Consider the following 26,056-nt stretch of genomic DNA (forward strand, 5'->3'; position numbering starts at 1 on the left):
GGCCCAACTTACTGTGGATGCCGAGTGACCTGGTGGCTGCCAGTGGTTAAGCAGGGCTGAGAGGAGCTGTGTACACACAGAGAAGCTAATGAAGGGGCCTACCAGCTTTGCACACCCAATCTCTCTCAGCGAGGCATCTCCTTCCTGCGAGGGAAGCTCTCTCCAGTCACGCAAGACCATAGAGCCAGCCTGTGTGGGAGGGCCCTGGGTGGTTTTCCAGTCTGGGGACGAGCTGGGGAACCAAAGTGAAAGGAAATATTTATTCTGGTAATTTCTGAACCTCTGCAGGTGTTTCCTAAACACCGTTCTGGACTGGCATTTGAAGCTCATGTGCCAGTTTTGCCTATTTTCAAGCTGAGTTGGGGTCCTGTCCTTAAGGGCTCAAAGCAACCACATTTGGCAGAACTGGAACCAAAACTCTTCCCCTCCTGCTATTTCCCCAGAGACAAGTATTATTTGCCCCAAGTAGACTCAGAAATCCCCTTCCCCACAAAAGGTACTGCTAAACCCATTCCAAATAGTTCTTTTAAAAAGTATTTGTGTAGTTGGAACATATCAAAGATTTTAGTTTCATGGGGAAGATTTGCTAGTTTGGGGTGACTTACAATTCATAGTTTTGATCTAAAAATAATGACAGAATTAGGCATGGTGGTGCCCATTTGTAATCTCAGCACTCTGGGTGGCTGAGGCAGGAGGATTCCAAATTGGAATCCTGGGCAACTTAGTGACTTTTAGCAAGACTCTGTCTCAAAAAATAAAAAAGAGCTGGGAATGGAGCTCAGAGTACAAACCCTGGGTTCAATACCCAGTACTGGGTGGGGGGAAGAGCTATATTTATCATGTCTATAAATGTTTGTGAAGTTTTCAATTCTCACCGAAGATCTTGAGCCGACTATCATTTCTGACTTAGAAACCAAACCAAACCAACGTTAACAGTAGGAATGTTATTACTTTAAATGTAGACTGATGGGCTGTCAGTCAGATCCGCACCCCCTGATTGCATCTATGTCAGACACAGCATCTATCTATCTTTTTAAATTTTTATGTGGTGTGGGGCTTTTTCCACCCAAATGAGAGGCAGGTACAGGAAGCTTCAAAAAAAAAAAATTGGAAACTTGCAACTGAGGGTTTTTCAATAAGTAAAAAAAATCCATTTTACACTTCCAAATAAGCATACTTTTTGGGGGAGCACCAGGATCGTACTCGGGACCTTGTAATTGCAAGGCAGGTGGCAGCACCACTGAGCTGAATCCCCGGCCCATAAGCATACATTTTGATAAGACCAGCCATAAATATACACCAAGCTAGAGAAAAAGGCCTTATACAGAATGCAATCAGCATTTCCAAGTATGAGAAAGTTGTAAAAAGTCTAGCTTCAAATTCTAGCAAGCATAGTCTTCCTCTTTGGAACACAATTAGTTCCTGTTACAGTCTATTATTAACAAGCCAAAGAAGAAGAAGAAAGAGGAAATTCTAAAACTTTTTTCACTTTCTTTTTTTGCAGTACTGAGGGCTCAACCCAAGGCCTTCACACTGACTTACATCTCTAGTCCCTTTTTAAAAATCGTAAGACAGGGTCTCATTAAGTCACTAAATTTCCTGAGCTGGGCTCAAACTCCATCCTCCTGCCTCAGCCTCCCAGGAATGCTAGGATTATAGGCATGTGCCACCCTATCAAGCTCATTTTTCATTTTAGGAGTATAGTTGAATGTGTGCATTTCAAACAAATCTATAATAAAAACTTGAATTTGTAAAAGAGATAAAACTTGTTTTGTCAAGGATTCAGTTTGGTACTCTGTTGCCCCATCAGAATTCCTTTAAACAGTCACCAAAGCTGGTACACTCCTAGACGACCGACTTTTCAGAATTTAAATGTGCATATCTCTGCTGAGTAAAATGAGGCTGAAGGGTAGCTGTGCCGTGTGTAGCCTGAACAGCCAAGACCAATCAACAGCAAGGGACAAAAAATGTTTGCTTCCCCGGAGTTACTGACACTGGAATTGCTCTCAGAACTGACTCCTTGGCTTTGGTTTCTAGAGGAAAATGTGCAGCCTGACCTAGCGTGGCCACAAGTGGGCTGTGTGATGGGAGGTCCACACTTCACAGGGCATGGAGGAGGACCCGGTCCTCGCAGGGCTGGCTCCTCCCAGGCAGGAGATGCAGAATTCCCAACGCAGAATTCCACCAGCAAACAGCCTGGCCACCAGCCACCGTTCCCAAAGAGACCCACCTTTTACCAGCGTGTTGTCCTTATACTTTCATCTGCAAAACTGCAATTAGAAACTTTCGAGTTATGACTTAGAATGCTAACCATACTATCTTCATACAGAAGTTTGTAAAAAACAGAAAGTTCACCTTACCCCTGAGAAAACAGAGACAGGTGGCAGCTTCATGCCCATGGAAAGACCTTTTCAGATATTGACCCACTGGCTCTTTATGGTTAAACTCTGAGTAGTTCCTTTGGGCAAAGAAACACAAGGAAGCTCTGTACATTGTTCAAGGTCCTCTCCTTGTGTGGCTGAGGCGGAGCTTGAACTCAGGGAGTCTGGCACCCCGTGAATCAAGAAGAAGGTGGGCTGGGGATTTAGCTCAGTGGTTCCGCCGCCTGCTTTGCAAGCACAAGGTCCCAAAGTCCCAAGTTCCATCCCCAGGGCCAAATAAATAAATAAATAAATAAAAAGAAGGAAGGTGGCCGGTAAATCTGAAGAGGCGAAAAGCCATTGGAACAACCAGCTCTGCCTGACACCACGAAAAGGGCCCATTAGTCAGAGCTCAAGGTCAAGAGCCAGCGTGCAGCTGTTCATGGTGGAACATGCCTGCAGTTCTCTGACTCTGGGAGGCTGAGGCAGGAGGACTATGAACTTGAGCCCAGCCTGGATAGCTTAGTGATTTAGCAAGACCCTGTCTCAAAATAAAATATAAAAAGGGGCTGAAGGTATACCTCAGTGAGCAGGCCTTGGGGTCAATCCCGGTGCGTGTGGGGAGCACGTCCCTGTCTCTGCTCTCCTCAGACTCACTGCCTGGCCTTTCTCTTGTGCCACACTGGCCCACTCTCCCACTGTCTCACTACGCTTGAGTTCCTGTCTGTGCTACCCTAAGTTTCTCAGAAACAGCACTGCTCTGCAGAAACCTATGAGGGTCGCAGATATCCCCGGGAGTTTTCTAGTAACCCACATTCAACATGTTCAAGGGGGCAGCATCACCAGAAAAAAAAATTCTGCCATGCTTCCTCCCTCTGCATTTTGCGTTTTTTTGAGTTTTCCTTTTTTTTTCTCCTTTTTCTTTTCCTCTTTCCTTTCCTTCTCCTTCGCCACTTTCTTTTTTAAATCCTGAATAGTAGACAGCTCTGGAGAATTTACAGGCAGTGGCCTCAGAGTGCGTGAAGCTGAGGGCCAGCAGGGTTGGGCAGAGGGGACAGGACCAAGCCACAGGGAGGGACTCTGGTCAGGGAGGAGGTGGGGAGAGGAGGCACAGGGGAGGGAGAGGCAGAGAAGGGGGAAGAGAGACAAAATACGAGGAGGTCGTTGTTTGAAGGCAGAGAAGGACACCTGGCTGGCTTGGAGGGACAAAGCTCCTAAGCTGACAGTGGGCTGGAGGGAAGCTGGGGGACATGCCTGAGACCCTGGGCTGGGAGGAAACCAGCAGCGCCTTGGGGAGGAGGTGAGATGGAGTGCTTGAAGCCCCACGCTGCGTTCCCAGAGCAGTTCCCGTTTGTGTGTGTGTGTGTTTTTCCAATAAATGACATGGGATTAAAAAAAAGATGAAAAAATTTATTAATTTAGAGAATACATTTTAACACAACCTACCAAAATATGATTTAAATTAATATAAAATAAGTATAACCAATGTAAGATATTATTGAGATATTTACGTTCTGACTCTCAGACCATGTGTTCAAAACCCAGGGTGTATTTTACATTTTCAGCATCATCTCAGCATTTTCACTGGAAATACTTGATCTAGAGTAGATTCCATACAATTTTAGAATGGCAAAAAACGGATTGACAAACCAGAATTATTCAGGGATATTCAACAATTTTTATATGAGACGAATTAAAATGAAATAAAAGTGAAAGATTGGTTTCCCTGGGCTGGCTGAATTCGACTGCTCCGGAGACACGCGGCTGGGGGTGCGTTGGACAGCGCGGGTCTACAGGGTAGAGGCACGAAACCGAGTAACTGTGCACTAGCGAGTTCAGCTTAGATAGCACCTAAAACCATCCCGTGCCCGCTGTTCTCCTGTGGGCACGCTGGCACAGGGATCTGCAGCCCGGCTGCGAGTTAGGGATTTTGGCTTCTGCCGCCGCAGGCAGGCACTTTGCAAATGTTAACCCTGCCACCTAGTGGCCGTTTTCTGAACGTCGCATGGAGTTGAGCGTGTGAAAATCACCGTTAGCATCAGCGTTGCTACTGGCCCTGCCAGAGGACTCAGAAATTTCCCCCTTCCACCGGGGATCTTTTCCTGGCTGGAGGGTCTTCCTCTGCTGGAGACCCCGTGTGGCTCTGCAACCCTGGAGTGGCAACGCTATTTTAGGGATACTTTAGTTCTGCCTGGGAATAGAAGCAGAGTTGCCATTTCCGCCCTCCCGGAAGGTGCTCGGAGAACAACGAACGTACCTCAGAAGCGCTCCATGTGCAAAGAGAGAGGACTCTGTCCTCGCAGACGCTAGCGCCCACTCCCTCTTTTGATGGTGTTGCAGCTTCTGAGGCCTCTGTTTGCTTTTATGTCTCCTCGCCCCCACAGAGCTGTGAAATCTGTGAGGTTGAGGACCATGTCTTCTCATGGCCTGTTTGGTGCCTGTCTGATGATTATCAGCGGAAGGAATGGATGGAGGAGATAGCTGTAAGTTCAAGTCCTTTCTGACGCCCTTAACCAAACTTCCCCGGACGGGGTGATTTCCCTTTTCCACCCAGCATGAACTATGTTATCTTTTCTTCCTTTTCTGAAGCCCCCAGTTTCTCCTTTCTTCTGTTACAGAGTAGCACCTGCTCAGTATGCGTAACCTTGCCTTGGGCTTTGGAAATAGAACGTTGAAGCTGCGAAGCCCCCACTTTACATCCACCAAACCTCCTACACCTGGGCCTTCACCTGTTCTGGCTCTTCCTGGGCCACGCTTCCCAGGTATGCTTGGAATCTCCTGGATCTAGCTCTACAGTTAACCTGCAACAAGATCCCAGCAGTGCCTGACACCCAGTTCCCAAGACAGAAACTCTGAAGTCGTTGGTACTGCTTGCAGACTGGGCCCTGGGAGTTTCTCAGTGTCCTCGGGAATCTTAACTACAATCAGGATTGTGACCTCGCTCTCTGGATCCTCCTCATTACGGCCTTCTTAACCATTCTGGTTACCGAATCATCTTCCAAATCACACTCAATGCCCTAAACTTTTCCATTTGAAAATAATGAAGAAGCCGCTCTGGATCCGGTGTCAACACAACTATCTGCTTTCTTTAGGTATTTCGCAAATTCTCCAGTTGGTGCGAGACAGGCACCTCAGATTTCATGTTCCAGAAGGAATCTGGATATCTCCCACTACCCATACACACCACTCTTACAGCAGTTCCCTTTGAGTTACTTTCCTGTCACCTCTGTAACAAACCACTGCAAATTGATAGGCTTAACACTAACATGATGCGCATTCATTTTCTCACAGTCCTGCAGGCCAGAAATCCAAAGTCAGCCCCACTGAGTTGAAATCAAGTTGTTGTCAGAGCTTCAGTCCCTCTGGAGGATTCTAGGGATTATGTCTAGGGATTATATCATCTACCACTTTCCCATTGCTGGCACACGATACCTGACACCCACAGCTTAAAGGAGGACAGGTTCAATTCAGCTCACAGTTCAGAGGATTCAGTCCCTGGCATGTGGCTCCAAGACCGGAACTTCAAGGCAGGAGGGCGTGGCACAGCAAAGCTTTTCTGTTCCCGGCAGCTGCTGCTGGGAAGCAGAGCAGGAGCAGCAGTATGGAGGAAGGGGGAGGGACCAGACAGAGGCCCCACCCAGATGTACTCAAAAGTGCGCCAGTCCCGGGGTGATTTCAAAGCTGACCCTTCACCCCGCCTGCCACAGGTCCTGTCTCTGCTCCTGGTGGCTTCCTAGCATTTCTTGATATATTAATTGGTTGTTCTGAGAAGCAGAGCCATAACGGACCGTATCTGACTCACCTCCTCCTCTATGCGCCTGTGTATCTGTGTAAGTTGGCCCATGCACACGCAGAGGCTGGGAAGTCACGCGATGTGATGTCCACCTGGTACAGACCTCAGAGAGGTGGGTGTAAGCTCCAGCCTCGAGACCAGCAAGCCGGAGCTCCAACTCCACCTCTCGGAGGGGAGAAATTCCTTCACACTTGGCCTTTTTGCTCAATTCACGTTTTCAGTGAACGGAATGAGCCTCAGCCTCAGCCGGGCCGGTGATCTGCCGTACTCAGTTTATTGATTCTAATGTTAGTCTCACCCAGAAGCACCCTCACAGACACACTCAGGATAGTATCTGGCAGAACATCTGGGAATCTCATGACCTAGTCAAGGGGACAAATTAAATTAACTTTTGAACTTGGCCTCTGGCTGTATCACTCAATCTCCAAGGCCAATATTTTAATTATCTCACGGCTCTCTCTTTGTGTCACCTCTCTCTCTCTCTCTGTATATGCCTTTTGACTGTCCCCTGTCCCTGTTTTACAAGAACATGTAATTACACACAAGGTTTACCTTGGTAATCCAGAATAATCTCCCACTTTAAAACCTTCAATTTAATAACATCTGCAAAGACCGTGTTTCCAAATAAGGTAAAATGTACAGGTTTTAGGGATTAAGATACAAATATGTTTTGGAGGATCTTTATTCAGCCAATAGCAATTATCCACCTAGTTTCTTAAGTCATAAATTTGGCCTGTACCTTTTTCATAAGATTCTCCTCAATCTCATTTAATCTATCACAACTCTTGTGTTTTCCATCTTCTAAATACATCTTAAATCTCCATAGCAATTTCTCTCTACTCTGCCACCAACCTAGCCAAAAACATAATGTTTTCCCTGAACTATATTAACAATTCCCTCCTGTCCCTGGTACTAGAGTAGTACCTGTCTCTAGTCCCTAGGCATAAACTCCACAAAGGCAGGACTGAAGTGTTCTGTTCATCATTGTATTCTAGGTCCCAGCATAGTGTTTATTATAGAGTAGATGCTCAATAAATGGACCTATGAATGAATAATTGATGCATCTAGGAGAATGGTCCAAGAGTGGCCAAGGGGCCTTTCAATGATTTTTTTACCCTAAATTATTTCATTTCTTTATTTAAACTATTCATATGGAAACTGGAAACTAACTCTTTGCCACTTATTCTACTAGGCTCACAAGATCTACCAAGCAACAAATCTTGGAGAGACGGGGGTGGGAGTGGAGGGAGCACACGCACACACAAGCACAATGAAAACATACAAAATGAATTATATACACAAGTAGTTTTGTGCTGCACTACAGTGTTTCTGTCAGCAGTCACGGTGTGAGAGGATGGTGGCTCAGACCAGGGTAATCACAGTGGAAGTGCTAAGAGATGGACAGATTTAGAATGAATTTCGAAAATAGGACTAATAGCACTTCCTGATAGATTGGATATGGAGAAAAAGAGATATAGAGAGGCAGAGACAAAGAAAACGGAAAGGGGAGAGGTGTCAAGAATATTGCCAAGGTTTTTGACCTAAGCAACTGGAAGGCAGACGAAGAGTTTTATCTGAACTCCTGCCCCAAACATCTTAATTCCCTAAAATCTCTGGAACGGCACAACAGCCCTGAACTTTCCAGACAGCTGCATGGAGCTGTCATCCACCCTTCCCTGAGGAGTGTCTAATCCCCTCCCTAAACTTGTGCCCCGATCACGCCCCTCCTGCATCTGTGCACGGGGGACTCAGTCTGGCTCTCTGCTCAGAACAATGTGAGGCCACAGCCTGCTTGCCATCCCTGGCGGGAGCAGCACTGTGTCCTCCACTCTCCTCTGACTAGGCTTTTGGCAGTGGGGCTGTCTTTCTGGCCCTCACCGTGGAGCCCACTCCCAGGGCTCTACGAGGCTGGCCTGATTGTTATTCTGGAACACTGAAGTCATTCAGAAGCCCCCTGCAGCTCTGTTGGCCCAAATGGCCTGGCCAAGCATGTAAGTAACAGTGCCCTGTTTACTGAACTTCTTGCTGGATTTTTAATATCCTTGTCAGGGCCTTTGGGATGGTCTACACGGCAGGTTCGGTGAAAGGCCATGCTGTGGAGACGCTGCAGCTGTCAGGGACTCAGGCTCCTTTTCTCTGTGTCTGCACAGTTATTTGGGAACACGTATCAGATGCCACAGGGCTTTGGGAAATGGCTTAGAGGTCAGGGGCAAGAACAGTTGTTTGTGCTAGTACTGGGCTTTGTTTTGACCCAGTCCCTACCCCACAGAAGCCGCTCAGGGAAAGGGCGACGGAAGGGTCGGGCGTATCATGTTCCTTCCCCTGCCTGGTTCTCCACGTTCAGCTGGTCAGGGTGTGCTCATGTCTGCGACCCACAGACCATGTGCATTTGGAACGAAAAGCTCCGGGGGAGGTGGGCATGAATTTAAATCCACTTTCCACTATTTGTTCTGGAAAGACCTATGTTACTTAAGTCACCAGCCTCCCTCCTAAGTGCAGTCACAAGCTCTCCCGAATTCCTCAGACACCCAAATAACTACATATTCAAAGAGCTCATGCCCTTGCCCAAATCCTGCCCCTGGGCCTTAGAGTCTGGCAGGTGTGTGCTGGGCACCATGGCCCGGAAAGGTGATAGACTTCAAGCACCAACAGCAGGAAGTGGAGCTGAAGGTGGCCCGAACAGGGCACATGAAGGAGGCCCTGAGACCAAATGGTCTGAACAGCAAACTGCTCATAAGGGAGAGCAGAGATTCTCTGGGCTCATCCGGAGATGCCCTTGCGCCGATGAGCTTCCTAATTTCATCCCCCGTGAGTTCCGCTCCAATTACGGGCTGGGGTGGAGAGGTTTGGGACAGGAGCCACATGCAAGGGACTGCCCCGTTACCTTTCAGAAATACTCGTGACCTGGTCCCAAGCCCAGCCAGCTTCGGGGTGCTGACTCAGCACAGCCTTTTCTATTTGGGTGAATTCAGTTTTGCTACCATGGAACCAAATTAAAGTTCAGGAGTTTGTTTTGATCTGTTTTCTGAATGTGGCTGAGGCAAAACCCACTAAGAAGCCTTTATTTTTTTTTTCCACGCATTGTTTAGTCTTGGCACAATCAGAGGGAGGGAGGGAGGTATCACTTCACTTAGGGGAGCATGGATGGCCTCTACTGGCAGCACTTTCTCCAGATGTCACACAAGGACCAGGAAAGGTGACAGCCCTGCCTGCAGGGGACAAGCAGAGGTGGTGACCTCTTCTGCAGGGAGCCTGTCTGTCGGAACAGGCTCCTCTGGGACCCCATCCAGAACCACATTGTTTTCTTGTGTGCACCTCAGGTCCAATTGGTTCAGACTCTGGAATGCTGGGATGTGTCTTGTGATAGCCTCCATATGGGGGGACACTGATTTGGCAGTTACTATGGTAAAAGCACCATTCTAAAGACTTTAGATATGTTAACTTAGATTTACAAATTCCTAAATGCTGTTAATGAAAAGACTCACGAAGAGCTGGGGTTAGCTCAGTGCTAAGCACTTGTCTAGCATGCACAAAGCCTTGGGTTCAACACCCAGTGCTGGGAAATGAAGAACACCACGGAGCACAAAAGTGGGCATTGTGTTCCTTCATTCCTACCGTGAGTTATAGGTGGTAAATAAACAACATTATAGGTTTGTGTGAGAGATAGATTCAGAAGGGTAAGGCCACAAAAGGATATTCTTTGGGCTATTTTGTTGAATTTCTTTATGAAGGGCATGGTTTAGAAATCATTGCCCAACATTTCAGTGGATTTCTCTATCCATCATAGGTGTGTCTATTATGGTGTTACATAATTGTGTATTAATTTCTACACACAGAATCTTTTTCACTTTCCTCATGGCTGGACGCAATGCTTGACACCTGCAATTTAAATGAGCAGAGGTTTATCTGGACTCACAGTTTCAGAAGTTTTAGTTCATGGTTGGGAGATTTAAACATAGAAAAGGCTGTAAGGAAGGGCCAGGAGGGGGACAACCGCTCTCATCATGGTAACGGGAAGCACAGAGAAAAGGCAGGACCCAGGGAGAGGGATGTGCCCTTCCAGGTCATGCTCCCAGCAACCTGTATCTTCTGACCAGATGCCCTCCTAAGCCCCGTGCTTCCATCACTTTTCTTTTAAAAATATGTTTTATTAGCACATTCTAGATATACAGTATAGTTACATTCCTCACTGGGATCTTGTACCTTTACATGACAGATCTTGGTTCTTATTTTTCCCCATTCCCCTGCCCTCCCTTCTCCCCCCACCATTTACAAAGATTTTTGTTTCAATTTTTTCCTTTTCTCTTATTTTTTCTCTTCCCTTTTACTTTTCTCCTACCCCTCCCATTTGCCCAATACCTGTAGACCTTTTCTTCCTGTTACAAAATATCAGTTATACATTTTGACGCTTGTTTAAACATTTAGTTTATCACACCAGAGAAACTATATGATATTTGCCCATGAATGTCCTGTTAATTTCACTTAAGAGTATGTTCTTAATGTGCATCCACTTAGCTATAAATGTCTCTATTGTCGAATTCTTTATGGCTGAGTAGTACTCCATTTTATAAAAAAATGACATCTTCTTTTCCAGTCTCTAGTTGATGGGCCATTGGCTGTTTCCAAGTTTTAGCTATTACAAACTGTGCTGCTATAAACATGGGTGAGCATATATCACTGTGGTATGATTCTTTTAATTCTTTTGGGGATGCCCAACAGGGGAATAACTGGGTCAAATGGAACTTCCAAGCCTAGTTGTTTAAGGTATCTCCATATTGATTTCCATAGTGGTAGCACCACTCTGCACTCCCACCAACAATGGAGAAAGGTTCCTTTCCCCTCACACCCCCACCAGCGTTTGTTATTGGTTGATTTCTTGATAGCAGCCATTCTTTTTGGGGTGAGGTGGAATCTCAGTGTTGTTTTCATCTGATCTCTCAAATGACCAGTGATGTGGAACATTTTTTCATGTATTTATTTGCTGTTTTTACTTCTTTGTCTGAGAAATGTCTGTTCCTTTCAGATGCCCATTTTTGAATTGGATCTTTATATTTGGGGGGCTTGATTTTTTTGAGTTCCTTATATATTCTAGATAGTAGACCTTTTTCTGAGGAGCATCTGGTAAAATTTTTTTCCTAAATTGTAGGTTGGCTCTTAGCTCTCTTGGTTTCTATTGCAGTGCAGAAGCTTTTCAAAAAGATGATATCCTGGTTGTTGATTCTTTATGCTAGTTCCCGTGCTACTGAGGATTTGTTCATAAAGTCTTTTCCTATGCCAATGTCTTCAAGAGTTCTACCTAACTTATATTTTAACAAGTTTAGTGTTTTTGTTTTAATATTTAGATCTGTAATCCACTTTGATTTTAACTTAGTGCATGGTGAAAGACAGTTTTAATCTTTGATAGGTTGAAATCAAGCCTTTCTAACACCATCTATTAAGGAGGCTATCTTTCCTCCAGTGAGGATGGTTGGCTCCTTTATCAAAGATGAGGTAGCTGAGTATGTCTGAGGTTGTTTTTGCATCTTCTAATCTATTCCATTAATCCTTGGGTCTGTTTCTTTGCCAGTACCATGCTATTTTTAACACAGTGGCTTTGTAGTATAGTTTCAAATTGGCGATTGTGATACCCCCTGCCATGTCTCTGTTGCCTAGAATGGCTTTTGCTATTGTAGGTCTCTTCTGGTTCCACATGCATTTTTTGTATTTCTTTTCTTTAGTTTTGTGAAATATACTGTTGGGATTTCTATCAGGATTGCATTGAATCTGTATAGCAGTTTTGGAAGTATGACCATTTTCACTATATTGGAACAAGGGATTATCTTTCAATTTTCTTATATCCACTTCAATCTCTTTTTTCAAAATATTGTAGTTCTAATATAGAGGTCTTTTGCTTTCTTTCTTAGATTGATTCCTAGATATTTCATTTTTTTGGATGCTACTGTGAAAGGGATTGTTTCCCTGATTTCTCTCTCAGTGAGTCTGTTATTTGTGTACAAGAAGACTATTGAGTTTTGAGTGTAGACCTTGTATCCAGCTACTCTGCTGAAATTGTCAGTTAAGTCTAGAAGTCTGTTGGCAGAGTTTTTTGGGTCTTCTATATCATATCATTAGCAAATAATGACAGCTTAACTTCTTCCTTTCCTATCTTTATTGCTTTTATTTCTTTCTCTTGTCTAATTGCTGTGGCTCATCTTTCCATAACTATATTGAATGGGAGTGGTGATAGTGGACATCCTTGTTTTGTTCCTGATTTTAGTGTGAAGGTTTTCAGTTTTTTTATCATTTAGTATGTGATTGGCTCTTATTTTTTCATAGATAGCCTTCATCAAGTTGAGGTAAAGACCATCTATTCCAATTTTCTGTGTTTTTTCTTTTTAATCATGAATGGATGTTGAATTTTGTCAAATGCTTTTTCTGCATCTATTGAGATGATCATATAGTTTTTGTCTTTGGCTCTTTTAATGTAATGTGTGGCATTTATTGATTTACATATGTTGAACCATCCTTACATTCCTGGGTTAAATCCAACTTGGCCAGGGTGTGTGACCATCTTTATTTATTTATTTATTTATTTATTTCCTCATTGAGTTTCTTGGTACATTTTAGGTATACAGTACAGTTACATTCATTACTGGCATCTTGTATCTTTACATGACAGGTCTTGGTTCTCCTTTTTTCCCACTTGTCTCTGCCCTCCCTTCACTCCTCCTGCCCTCCCCATTTACAACCACTTCATTTCCATTTTTTCATTTTCTCATATTTTTTTCTTTTCCTTTTTTAGCTTTCCCCTACCCTTCCCACTTTCCCTACACCTTTAGCCCCTTTCTTCCTATTTCACATTGTACATTATAACATTATATGATCTTCTGGATGACCCTCTGTATTCTGCTTGCCAATATGTTATTGAGGATTTTTGCATCTCTGTTCATTAAGGAAATTGGCCTGTAGTTCTCTTTTTTGGTTGGGTCATTCCCTGGTTTGGGAATCAAAGTAATACTTGCTTCCAGGAATGAATTTGGAAATACTGCTTCCTTTTCAATTTTATCGAAAAGTTTAAAGAATATTGGCAATAATTCTCCTCTAAATATTCTGTAGAATTCAGCATTTAAGCCATCAGGACCTGGGCTTTTCTTTGTTGGTAATTTTTTTTTTCCTCATTGAGTTTATTGGTACTTTTTAAGTATACAGTGCAGTTACATTTATCATTCTGATCTTGTACCGTTACATGACAGATGTTGGTTCTCATTTTTTCCCCATACCCCTGTCCCCGCTTCCCTTCCTCCACCCTTCCCTATTTACAAAGACTTTGTTTCCGTGGTAGATTTTTAATTACATTTTCAATTTCACTGATTGTAATTGGGCTATTTAGAATTTTTATATCTTATTTGTTCAACTTTGGTAATTCATATGTGTCTAGAAATCTGTCCATTTCTTCTGTGTTTTCCATTTTATTAGAGTATAGGTTCTCAAAGTAGATATTGATGATCCTCTCAATTTCTTTTGGATCTGTTGTGACTTCACCTTTTTTATTCCTAATTACATGGATTTGAGCCTTTTCTTTCCTTTTTTGATAAGGGTGGCTAAGGGTTTATCAATTTTATTTATTCTTTTGAAAAACCAACTCTTCGATTCATTGATTTTTATATCTTTCTCTTAGTCTCCATTGCATTGAGTTCTGCTCCGATCTTTATAATTTCCTCCCTTGTATGAGCTTTTGGGTTGTTTTGCTCTTCCTTTTCTAAAAGCTTAAGATTCAGCACTAGTTGTTTATTTGGGCTTGCTGTTTTCCTTGTTGACTGCTATCAATTTCCCTCATAGAACTGCTTCATTGTGTCTCATAGATTCCTGTATGTTGTATTGGCATTATCATTTATTTGTAAAAACTGTCTAATTTCTTCCTTAATTTCCTCTGTGATTCATTGGTTGTTCAGGAGAGTGTTATTCAATTTCCATGTGTTTGTGAAATTCTTGTGGTTTCTTTTGATATTGCTCTCCAGTTTAATTGTACTATGGTCTGACAATATATGTGGGATAACTTCAACTCCTCTGCACTTACTTAAACATGTTCTATGAGCTAGTATGTGGTCTATTTTGGAGAATGACCCATGTGCAGCCAAAAAGAATGTATATTTTGATTTTGTGGGGTAGAACACTCTGTAGACATCTTTTAAGTCCATTTGTTCAAATGCTAGTTTCAGTTGTAGTATTTTGTTGTTGATTTTTAGTCTAGATGATCTTCTATTTGTGATGATTGGGTATTGAGGTCCCCCAGTACAATTGTATTAGGGCTTATTTAGTTTTTCATGTCCCTTAATATTTGTTTTGTATAGTTGGGGGCATTAGTATTTGATGCATATATATTTATGATTGTCATCTCTTCCTTTCAGATTGTTCCCTTTACAAGGATATAGTGACCTTCTTCATCTCTTTTAATTAGTTTTGGTTTGAAATTTACTTTGTCTGCAAATAAAATAGCTACCCCTGCTTTTTTCCAGGTTCCTGTCACATGGAGAACTGTTTTCCATCCTTTTATTTTCAGTCTATGATTTTCTTTTTGAACTGTTTGGAGTGCTGGTTTGGTATTCATGAAGTTTCTCAGGTGTTCTCTGTCATGGAAGCATCTTATTATTTCCCTATCAATTCTGAAAGATAGTGTTTCAGGATACATCAGTCTAGGTTGGAGGTTGTTTCCTTTTAGGACTTGAAATACCTCACTCCAGGCTCTCCTTGACCTGAGGGTTTGTGTTGAAAAGTCTGCTTTGATTCTGATGGGCTTTCCTTTGCATGTGATTTGTTTCTTTTCTCTAACTGCTTGCAGTGTTTTGTTCTTCTGTTGGGCTTCTGGGATCTTGATTATTATATGTCTATGTGTGGGTTTTTTTTTTTTAATCATGGCAAGTTGGAGTCCTATATGCCACACTTATCTGTATGTCAAGTTCATTTGCTCTGTTTGGGAAGTTTTCTTCTGTCATTAATTCTGTGAACAGTTTTTTAATGTCACTTGTACTTTCTCCTTTTTCATGAACTCCTATCAGTCTTATATTATTCTTCTTTGTATCATGTAGGAGCTGTTGGATTGACTTCTCATGTTCCCTTACTATTTTGAAGAGATCCTTCTTTTCATGGTCACTGACCTCCATCCTGTCTTCTATATTTGACATCTTGTCTTCAAATTGGCTCAATCAGTTATGTAAACTTTCAGTAGAGTTTTTAATCTCCTGGATATTTATTTGGATCAGTTTCATGGATTCCATTTCTTTCCTATGCTGGGCTTCATGGCTTCTATTATGGTCCTAAGCTCATGTATCTTATATCTGTTTCTGTTTTAAAGCTTCTAATCATGTCATTCATTCTGTTCACCATCTCTGTAGTTATCAGCAAAATTATTTCTGTTTTGAATTTTTCTAGAGCCTCATTCATCTGTTTTGTTACTTCCTGTGCTATCAGTTCAGGGTGTTCAGGTGGTTGATTATCAGACTTTTCCATATCATTTTCCCCAGAATTTGCCCTCGTTAAGCTGGAAAACTGTGTTTGTGCTTGATCCTTGTTTGAATGTCTTCCCATTTTTATTTTTGTTGTTGGTACTATTTTAAGTTTGATACCTGGGTTAATACTTTGATTTTCCTGTTATAGCTTGTCTTTAGGTTTTGAGTCTCTAATGACTCTGAGGCAATCTCTTTTTCATCAGGAAGAACAACTGTTTAGATCATTCACAACATCTTAGCCCAAGTGATAAAATCAGCAACACAAAAGCATCAAACACAGCTTAGAAAATGATACTTTGTGGTAGTTATTAATCTATCACCTTTAACTATGTGAATTAAATCACAATCAAGGCTAGAGCTCAGGACAATCAATGGTCTTTATGATTCCCCCACCCTGTGCATCTGTGGTGTGAATCCAGGTACCAGCACCGCTAGGAGGCCAGAAGTGTGTGTGTGTGGTGGGGAGCTCTGCCTCTTATCTGTCCTCTGTTAAGGTCGGGCGGCTGGGGGGAGAGCTGCCTCAATCACCTTTCAAAGCCCCACTTGTGAGCTCATGAGGCCTATGGAGGGCATTCTGGATCTAGACCAAAGCAGTTTTGAGTCAGGAGGAGAGAGAAGTTGTTCTGCTCAGAGTCTCTTTGACAACTGTATAATGTGTCATAGAACTGTCTCACTTTAACCAGGAAAGGAAGATGATTACCCAGTACTAGCATAATGGTGGAAATGCTACTACAAAATTTCTACAATATATACTGTGATTATTTTATTGAATATACATGGATGTAGTGGATCCTTTTCATTTTCTAATATAATTGTGAGGGAATATGAATCCACTTCATGCTGTTGTAACAGAATAACAGAGTCTGTTGCATCAAAATCAATCATTTATAATGAATAGATATGTATTTGCTTATAATTCTGGGGGACAAGAAATCCAAGAGCACAGCACTGGCATCTAGTGAGTTCTGCCTCCCCGCTCTTCTTCCTCTTCCTCCTTTGAGACAGGATCTTACTATGTAGTTTAGACTGGCCTTAAACTAACTAGTAGCCCAGGCTGGCCTCAGACACATGGTGATCCTCCTGCCTCAGCCTCCTAAGTGTTGGGATGACAGGCATGTGCCACCATGCCTAGCTTGGTGAGGACCTTCTTCCTGCATCATGATTTGGCAGAGGGCATCATATGAGTGAGTGAAAGAGCAGAACTCTGCAGATCTAATCATTTCCTAAAGGCTCCCCCTTCCCACACTGTTGCAATGGGAATTAAATTTATAATACCCAAACTCTGGGGGACACATTCAAATCATATCAGGGGGTCCTCATCATTCAGGTCTGACTTCTTTATGTAAATATAAATGGCTCTTTTTTTCCCGTTAGTTAAACCAATTTTATTACCATTAGCATGTATGAGAGCATGTATTGCTACTATTGTTATTAACATATTGCAGACCATTTTTTAAACTTCTTTCAGTTCAGTAGATGTAAAATAGCATATCATACAAATTTTAATTTTTGATTTGTCTGAACACTGTTGATACTGAGTGCCTTTTCACATACTTATTGGCAACTGATCTTCCTCTTTTTTTTTTCCTCATTGAGTTTATTGGTACATTTTATGTATACAGTACAGTTACATTCATTATTGGGATCTTGTAACTTTACATGACAGGTCTTGGTTCTCATTTTCCCCCCTTGTCCCTGGCTCTTTTTAATCTATTCCAAAAAACTGGGGAGCTAGAAGATTGATAGGGCCCCAGCAATCCTCAGAGCTGACCTTCTTTTCCCTGGTACTGATGCATGACCTTGATGAGGTCCTTTGCCTGTCTGGTTCTCAGTTCTGTGCCTGTATACTTGGGGAGCTTAAGTCAGCTCTTTAAAAAATCTCGCTACAAGATAATTTCAAGTAGGAATATCTTCAGGGGGTTGCTTTTATATAGGGGATTTGTAAATGCAGTTATTTCCATGTTTGCCTGCCCCAGGCAGGTTGCCAGCTGATTTCAGATGTTTCAACCCCTGTCAGTGAGGATGGGCTGGAGGACAAGATGAAACATAATGTTGCTCTTGAGAGCAAGGATTGTAGGTGCTGGGGGAACAACAGGTACCAGAGCAGAGAGAGTGAGCATCCCTGCCTTGTTCCTGATTACAGGAGGGATTTGGTCAGGATTTCAGCATTAAGTATGTAAGCTGTAGGTGTTTCATAGATACTTTTTAACAGAATGAGGAAGCTCCTTTCTCTGTCTAGTTGAATGATTTTTTATTGCAGTGAATGAATGTGAAATCTTGCCAAAAGTTGTGTGGGATTGATAAAGAGGATTGTCTTATTTTTCTCCTTTATTCTCTTTATATTGCATTGAATACACTTTTAATGTGGAATTTATCTTGCATTTCTGGGATAGTATCCATTTGGTCCTGAGATATTATCTACTTTTTTATGTTGCTGATTTTTAGTTACTAATATTTCAGACTTTTGCATATATATCCATAAATGATAGCAATCTACAAATTTCTTGTCTTATTTCATCTGTCAGATTTTCATATGGGGGTTAAACTGCTTTTGATTTTCTGGGTTTGTGTAAGATTGATATCATTTTTTCCTTAAATGTTAGATGGAGAGCTGGGTAACTTTGAAATTAAAATGAAGAGACTACATGGAAAGCTAATTTGCATGTTTAATATAAGGCATTCCTTAGGTGTGTTACAGGCTTACTTTAACCCATTTGACTTATGCTTCAAAGTAACTGTAATTTAATGGTAGTAGTACAGCAAATTATGATGAATAGCTTTACTTGTGTGTTTAAGTCGTATTCACATGCTTAAATCTGGGTATCAGAATTTAAGCAACTGTTGAAATGTATGAATGTCTCCTTAATACTGATTACAAAGCACTAAAAAAAAAATTAGATGGAATGCATTAGGAAAGTTACCTGGGCCGCTTGACTTTCTTTATAGTAAGACCATTAATGGAAAATTTAACTTAATAAATAAATTAATAAATGCAATAAACTAAATTTAATCAACAAATATATTTAGATTTTATGTTTACTGTTGTGCTTTAGTAAATTACATTTTTCGAGAATTTGCCAAATTTGTTCATATGACTTTTTAAATATGTTATTAACTTCTTGATAATGACTATAAAAACTATATTAAGAGTTCCTCTTTAAAGCTATTAATGGCAATTTGTGTCTTCTATTTTCTTCCCTTAATTGATCTTCCCAGGGATTGTTCAATTGCATTAATGTTTGAAAACACGGTGTTTGTTTTCTGCTCTTATTTTGGCTGGATATTTAGCTACTTTTAGTTTGTTATGCTAGAAATCTGCTTCACAGTCATGTAAGGGGGTTGTGATAGTTAATGATAACTAAGGCCTAACAGTAAACTACCATTCAAACTTCCTAGTGGGCAGGGTGTTGTGTTATGTGCCTATAACAGGTCACCTCTAATCACCCATGCTAGAATACTATTATTTGACCAATTTTGCCACCATGAATTGGAGGTCTGGGAAGGTCAAGTGACATGTCTGGGGCCACACAACTTCCAGTGGCTGACCAGGAATTTAAACCTGCTGAGTGGCAAACCAGGGAGCTTTCCACTGCACAATGCTGACTTTCCACAGGGTCCCCAGAGTTTTCAGGGGAGGTGACAGATCTGGTTTCTAGTCTCCAGGTGGTACCTAGCCTCCCAGGCTCACTCATGAGCTCCTCTGATGGAATTTCCTCGCATACACTCTATCAGAAAACCTCCCTCTGATTTTAAACCTCTGAGAAATACCTATAAACTGGAGCTTACCTGACTGATTAAGTGGTCCTATTTCAGGTATTGTGCTTATCATGGCCTGCAGATGATCTGAGAGCACAACTTCAACCTTAAAGGCAATACAATCAACAATAAGTACTTGTTGGTGCATCAAATAAAGAGCTATACTTTTAATGACTTATGCTGTACCTGTCTAGTTCCAAAAATCTCAGCAAGGAGCTAAAAACAGCTGTGCTTGACATATCATGTCCCCGTGACTCTTCCCCATGAAAATCCCCATGAGATAAAGGTTATCTTTTCAAGTCCTTGTAATGAGAAGGGAGCAGATTCAAGCTCATGCCTCCTTTTACCAATACCTAACCCTTTTTTCTATGCCCACCTGCCTCTTTACAACTTATACTACAGAGCAAAGACAATTAATTAATTAGAAATATATATCATACAAAAGTTGTTAATATATCAAATATGTCAATTGTCCAATACCATTGTTATATCAGTGTTTAGAGATTAGCATTAAAATTTGCTCTGAGCTTTCTGGTGGAAAGGAAAAACAGTGTGTGGGGTGGGGAGAGAGAGGGAGAGAGAGGTTATGCTATACTCTCAAATGTTTAAACAAATTTATAGTGATAAATTGATGAGGAATTTCTCACTAATTAAAAAGTCAGACTGTGGATCTGTAAAACATATCGTATATGTACAACACGAGAATCACATACTTCTGTTCCACCTTTAACTCCCTGTTTCATTTCCATCTTTGGGTTATGAAATCCTTGCAAGTGGAAACCCCTGTTCTGATTCACTGGAGTCTTTCTGGGAACAAGTCGGGATCGGGTCCATTAAATGCTCACTAAATAATAGTAGATGGTCACAAGAGTTTTGAGGCCACCAAAGGAGACTTCCAGAGTAAATGGGGAAAAAAATGAAGATGACACAGACACCTGGTGGGACAGCCTGATTGTGCAAGAGGGAAGCAGTCCGGGCAGCCCAGCCATCTGTGTGCAGGGTTTCTTATTAAGGTGCCAACAAGCTCGGATGGAGAGATTACCACATAGCTATTCACCTCCATCCACCCTGCAGGGGACCCTGGGCAAGGTCAGCAGGCATCAATAATCTACACGACTCCAGGTTGGGGTGGATACTCATACAGATACTTGTTTTTTAAGCAAGCAGACAGGCTGTCTCCTGAGATCTGACCTAAACTGGAACTTGGAGGACAGTCAGCTGGACTCAGTTCAAACCAGACAAACAGAAACAATGCTGACAGCTGGGGAGGAACCTCAGGATCCATAAGAAATGCTTACTCACCTTCGTCTGTGCTACAGAAACTTTCAGCATGAGTATGTGAACAGCCTGAGACTTCTTCTGGACCCCGAGTCCCTGAACTATGCAAAACTGGGAATTTTTTTCAAAGTTAAATTTAAGCTGTGGATTTTTAAAATGAGGACAAAGAATAGGTGAAAATTTGTAAATAATAACATGGACTGATTTGACAGACATCTTGCCAGATCACAGGTCACACATGGACATGACAGAAAACATATTCATAGTGTAGAAGACTCGTAGGCTGCAGATAATTAGATCACCTTCCTAGAAAAATCCTGACGATGCCATTTCACTGTGAGTTCTGACCTTGACCAGAATGTTAGGCACATCCAGTTGTCTGGACTTAGGTGAATGAAAAGTGTACGTTTCCTAAAATGAAAAGAAAATGGAGGGGAGAGCTGACAAAGATGCTTGTATACTTTTCCAAAAGGGGGTCTAATCAGTCTCCTGATGCCACCAAGGCTCTTTGAACTTGGTGCCAAACCCCTGGGCATTGTTCAGTCCTCTATCGGGTAGGGGCAACCTGAGCTGGGTTAGGAACACAGTGGCGGGTTAATTTTATGGCTTCTCTGCCTCCCTCTGGTTATCTTTCTTCCTCTGTCCCTGTCTGCCTCTCTCTCATACACACATATTTGTACAGGGGAGAGCAAGCTGGAGCAGAGAATGTGGTTTAAGTTTCAGGGCCTTCAGTGAGAGTTTCCTTGTTAGTGAAAAGCAAACAAAACAATCTGGATACTGGGTCAGCCTGCTCTGGAATGTAGAATTGTTTGTGGGCAGTGAAACAGCCGCCTGATATTGGGTTTGCACAAAGTTTCGGCAGGCCCAAACAATGAGGACATTTACCATTAACTCTAGGCTTGAGCCATAAAATCAGAACAGAGACGATCAGGGTCACTAAGTCTGATCCAGAGAGCCCTCGACAAACAGCTCTGCTCGGGGCAGAATTCCTACTTAGATCAAGTCACCCAAACTTGTTAAACACCTGGCATTTTGCCCAGGACTCTGTGGCTATGCAGATGAAAAGAACCAATGCTCTTCATGCACTTGAGGACCAGGCTGAGAGCTAATAACGACGACGGGATTCTTGTTAAACTGTTTTCATTTTCAACCAAGTGCCTGGTGCGATTAGAGTAGAGGGGAGCTTCAGAAGGGGAGGTGACATTTGACTTGAACCTTGAGGGAGTAGAAGTTTGCCATGACTACACACTAGGGTGGATAGGGTAGAGTGAGGTGCACGATAGTACAGAAAGAGTAAGTGTAAGGTATGAGGTGCAGGAATATTCTAGAAACTGGTAGACACAATCTAGTATTGTCAAGCTTGGGGTGAGGAGTGGCAGGGACTAGGGACAGGGAAAGTGGAAGCCAGCTAAGTCCGTACGTGCATCAGGCTCAGTTCTGACTGAATTTCATCCTGTGGAGGAAAAGATGACAAGGGATTTTGAGTAGAAGGACTGGCACCGCCATGTCTGCTTCTTAGAAAGATCAGCGGCATGGCCTCAGGAATGTAAAGAAGCTGAAATGGCTCTGTGGAGAGAGGGCCGGAGAATGGCTCCGGGCAGCCCCAGAGCCTCACCTCTGCTTCTGAGGGTCATTTTCCGTGCCATATATAGTGCTTCACCACAAGCTTGGGGCAGCAGGCGCTGGAGAGCCACGTCACCTAGCTCTGAGGGGTTCACCCGGAACATTGCTTTTCTGCAGGGCCAGGAGCTCAGTAGTGGGTTTGAAGGAATACACATTAATTGAACTGAATCAGGCACAAGTATAGGAGCTAACAAATCCATGAAAATCCTGTCTTTGGGGCATATCTTCAAGGTGATGGGATAAGCAAGCGCTGAAAAGAAAGAAGACACAGTACCGTGTATGGAAAGCTGGAGATAAAATATGCCATGAAACAAAGACAAGGTGGGGAGAGTGATTTGTAACTTCCCACATGGTGGATAAGGAAAGACCTGCAAGAAGGGAGGGCAGCTGTGTCGATATATGGAAGAGGGAAGCATCCCAAGAAGGGTGCGGGGAGACAATGTGGGATCTCAGGCTGGGCCAGTGCTTAGCATGAGGAGAGTGGCAAGAAGGCCGATGTGGCCGTGGGTTTCCTGGGTGGGGCCTGAGAAGTGGGGTGGGCACATTGTGTAGGACCGAGTGGACTTGGTCTTCCACTCTGAGATGGAAAGTCATGTTCACTCTCCCTTATTTCCTATGCTGGGTACTACTCTCCTCTCCTGCACCTCCCAATCCCAGCTCAATGGTGGGGCATTCTATAAATGACACAACTGGCCTGTATGCATGTCAAAGTCAAAGAATGTCACTGGGCTGGGGGAGTAGCTCAGTGGTCAAATGCTTGCCTGGCATGTGTAAGGCCCTGGGTCGTACCCCCAGCACTGCCAAAAACAAAACAAAATCCCAAGCAAACAAAAATACCTAAAAATAAACAAACACTAACTAATGTCATTGAAATAAAAGGTCTTTATTAAAAGGGCCTAATTATACCAGTTGAACGTAATGCTTGAGTTCTTGGAGATTGGAACACAGACTAACGTTAGATGATGTTATGGAATTGTTCTTTTACATTTTTCCTGTACTGGGGCCAGGGCTTCACACTGAGCTACATCCTCAGCCCTTTTTAAATCTCAGAAAGTTACTAAATTGCCCAGAATACACTTGAATTTGTGATTCTCCTACTTCATCTTCACAGATGCTGGGATTATAGGCATTGCCACCATGTCCGGCTATGGAATTATCCTTAATTCATTAGGCATAATAATTGTAATTAGGTTATATGGGGGAATATACTTACTCTGAGAAGACAGATCCTATGATATTTGGGGGTCAAGTGTCATGGTATCAGACACACATGTGAATGGAAATATAGATAGAAAAAGCAAAATGCCCAAAATATCAATGAGTTTTGAGTCTAAATGGTGGCTTTAGAGATGTTTCTTGTACAAGTCTACCAAATTTCATTTTCAGAATATTTTCATATTAAAAGCCTGGGAAAAACCATCTACATTATGGTCTGCTCCTTTGGATTCTGCTTTTCACTGCTGTTCTTTTATTCTCTTCAGATTCTGTCTGGCCCCCAGACCAGGCCATAGATTTATTCTGGATCACAGATGCTGGTCTCAGAAATACCTCAATGAGACTTGGTGTGCAGGGAGCTGCTGGGTGACAAGGTGGGTGGCATTCCAAGCTGGTGGGACTGGTTGGTGAGTCTAAGCATAGGTGAAACTTTTAATTTTAAAAGAACCTCTAGGGCAAGGGGAAGGCCAAGAAAAGAAAGGCAGCTTTGGAGAGACTAATTCCTTTCCTGAGCTTGTGCTTTCCCCTGATGTTGAAGGTCTAACTTATTCCACTGTTTACCTGCTGCGTTACTTGACAAAAGGGTAATGTGATTTAGGAACTCAGCGGTCATCCAGAAAGCCTGTTTTCAGCCAGATGGTAACCAGGCAATGTCAGGGGATTGGGCTCTGGTGTAGCAAATCCCAAATTTAATCCAGGAGCAGAGGTATCTGTGAATACTGGAAAAGCCCACTACCTTTTGCATGAATTGTACCAATTCCACTCAGTATTTTTCATGCTGAAAGCATCTAAATGAAAGCATCTAAAAAGATGGGCTTAGCATCTTTGCATCTCTTGATTAATACTTAGGCACAGGGGGAGGATTTGTATATACACACCCCTCTGTCAGCTACCCAAGGCAGAAAGAGAAAACAGTACCCTGGAAAATGCCTTAGACTTCAAGAAAAAGATGAAAATAGGTAGGAACATATAAGAGATTCCCTAGAGATACAGTTGTTTGCAAGCTTTTATTTTTAAAAGTCAAAAAAAAAAAAAAAACGCTTGTTTTCCTGCAGGAATAGCAATCAAAGATAAAAATCATTGGAAACCAAGGGAGGAAGCAGAAAATTGGTCTTTATTAGCTGATCTGTCTATTCTTGGGTCAGTCACAATAATAGCAACACAATGACTGCTAACATTTACTCAGTGCTTACTGTGTGCCACGCATAGTAAGCGCTTTATACCTTCAACTAATTTAACCCTCATGGCAACCCAACCCTGCCTGGGGTGCCGGGGTCCAGGACAGTTAGGTGACTTGAGTAAGGTTACAGGGCCAGTAATGAACAGAAATGGCAGCCAAACCAAATGCTGTCCTGTTTTCCTAGTTGTCTTTATTCTCTCCTCCTAGCAGAATTAGGGTGCATTGCAAATGGTGGTCCCACACATTACTAGCAAGGCAGATCACTAAGAAGCCGTTAGAGGAGTGGTGCCCACCTGTGACTCTGACCTTGGGTGCCGGTGATGCTGTCATTGCTCACAGTAGCTTGCTGTGGGCCATGCTCCTTGTTACACACTTTACATGTTTCGTTTAAATGTGGAAAAATTCATTCATCCATTTTGTAAAAGTAGGGCTAAGTCACACATATACATCTGCAATAAAAGTTGCAGAAAATAGCATTTGTGTTAACGATACGGACACTTTGGTATTTCCTATTTTATTCTAATTTTTATTAAAAAATTGTTGGTCTTGAATGCTAATAGACATTATGTCTCTAAATGGTTCGTGGCCTATAGTTTATAAAAACACTTCTTGAGCTCATACCAGTTGTCTCAGTGATGTTATTAAGTCAATATTTCTTAAACGCCCATTTTAAAGATAAGAAAACTGAGTTATTTTGTTCAGGCTTAGGTAGAGGAACTAGAGACCACTCGTTGCACTCTGCATTGTATTCTTTTTTCACAACAGCTTCCCACATTCTGCTGTGCTTGGTTGTTGTCTGTGGACAGAACAAATCCAAGGTCTTGTATACATGGGCATAAGGACACTGTTTTAGGTGAAATACGTGCAGAAGGTGTTGTGATTTATAAAAAGCAAATATTTCTTAAGTACCTCTAGGTTCATTACAGCTTTCAGTCATTATGCATAGTTTCAGTCAAATGATTTAAAAGTACAGTTTGTAGGTTATGGGGGTGTGAGGAGTTTATTTCAACTGGCTTTTCTTTTCTTTTTTCCCCCCAGGAAATGGAAACACTGAGGCCACCCTTGGAAGTATGACTGGAAGGCTTAACTGGGAATTCATAAGTTACAGCTTTAGTTCCACTCACTGAACTCAACATATGACCAATGACTGACTGATTTTGTGGTCCTGGGGATTGAACCCCGGGCTTTATGCATGTTAAACATGTACTCTGTGACTAAGCTATATCCCTTGGCTCTACATGCATCCATTATTAGTCAAGAATAAACAATAACAATATTAAAAGACAATGGATTTGTCACCACCAGTGTGAATTATTAATATTGTTATATCTGTGTTCATCACTACAATACATTAAATTATGCGAGG

The 26,056-nt window shown here is 42.2% G+C and overlaps 1 long non-coding RNA gene across 1 annotated transcript; it reads left to right on the top strand.

Moving 5' to 3' along the window:
• The first annotated feature begins 7,927 nt into the window (after nt 1-7,927).
• LOC117286846 lies at nt 7,928-25,847 on the top strand. The gene is made up of 3 exons (XR_004517964.1): nt 7,928-8,144; nt 23,777-23,884; nt 25,729-25,847. It is a non-coding gene; the product is annotated as an uncharacterized LOC117286846 (long non-coding RNA).
• The last annotated feature ends 209 nt before the right edge of the window (nt 25,848-26,056 follow it).

Source organism: Fukomys damarensis, unplaced genomic scaffold (genome assembly GCF_012274545.1).
Source record: "Fukomys damarensis isolate Sample0158 unplaced genomic scaffold, DMR_v1.0_HiC HiC_scaffold_1, whole genome shotgun sequence".
Classification (NCBI taxonomy): Eukaryota; Metazoa; Chordata; class Mammalia; order Rodentia; family Bathyergidae; genus Fukomys; species Fukomys damarensis.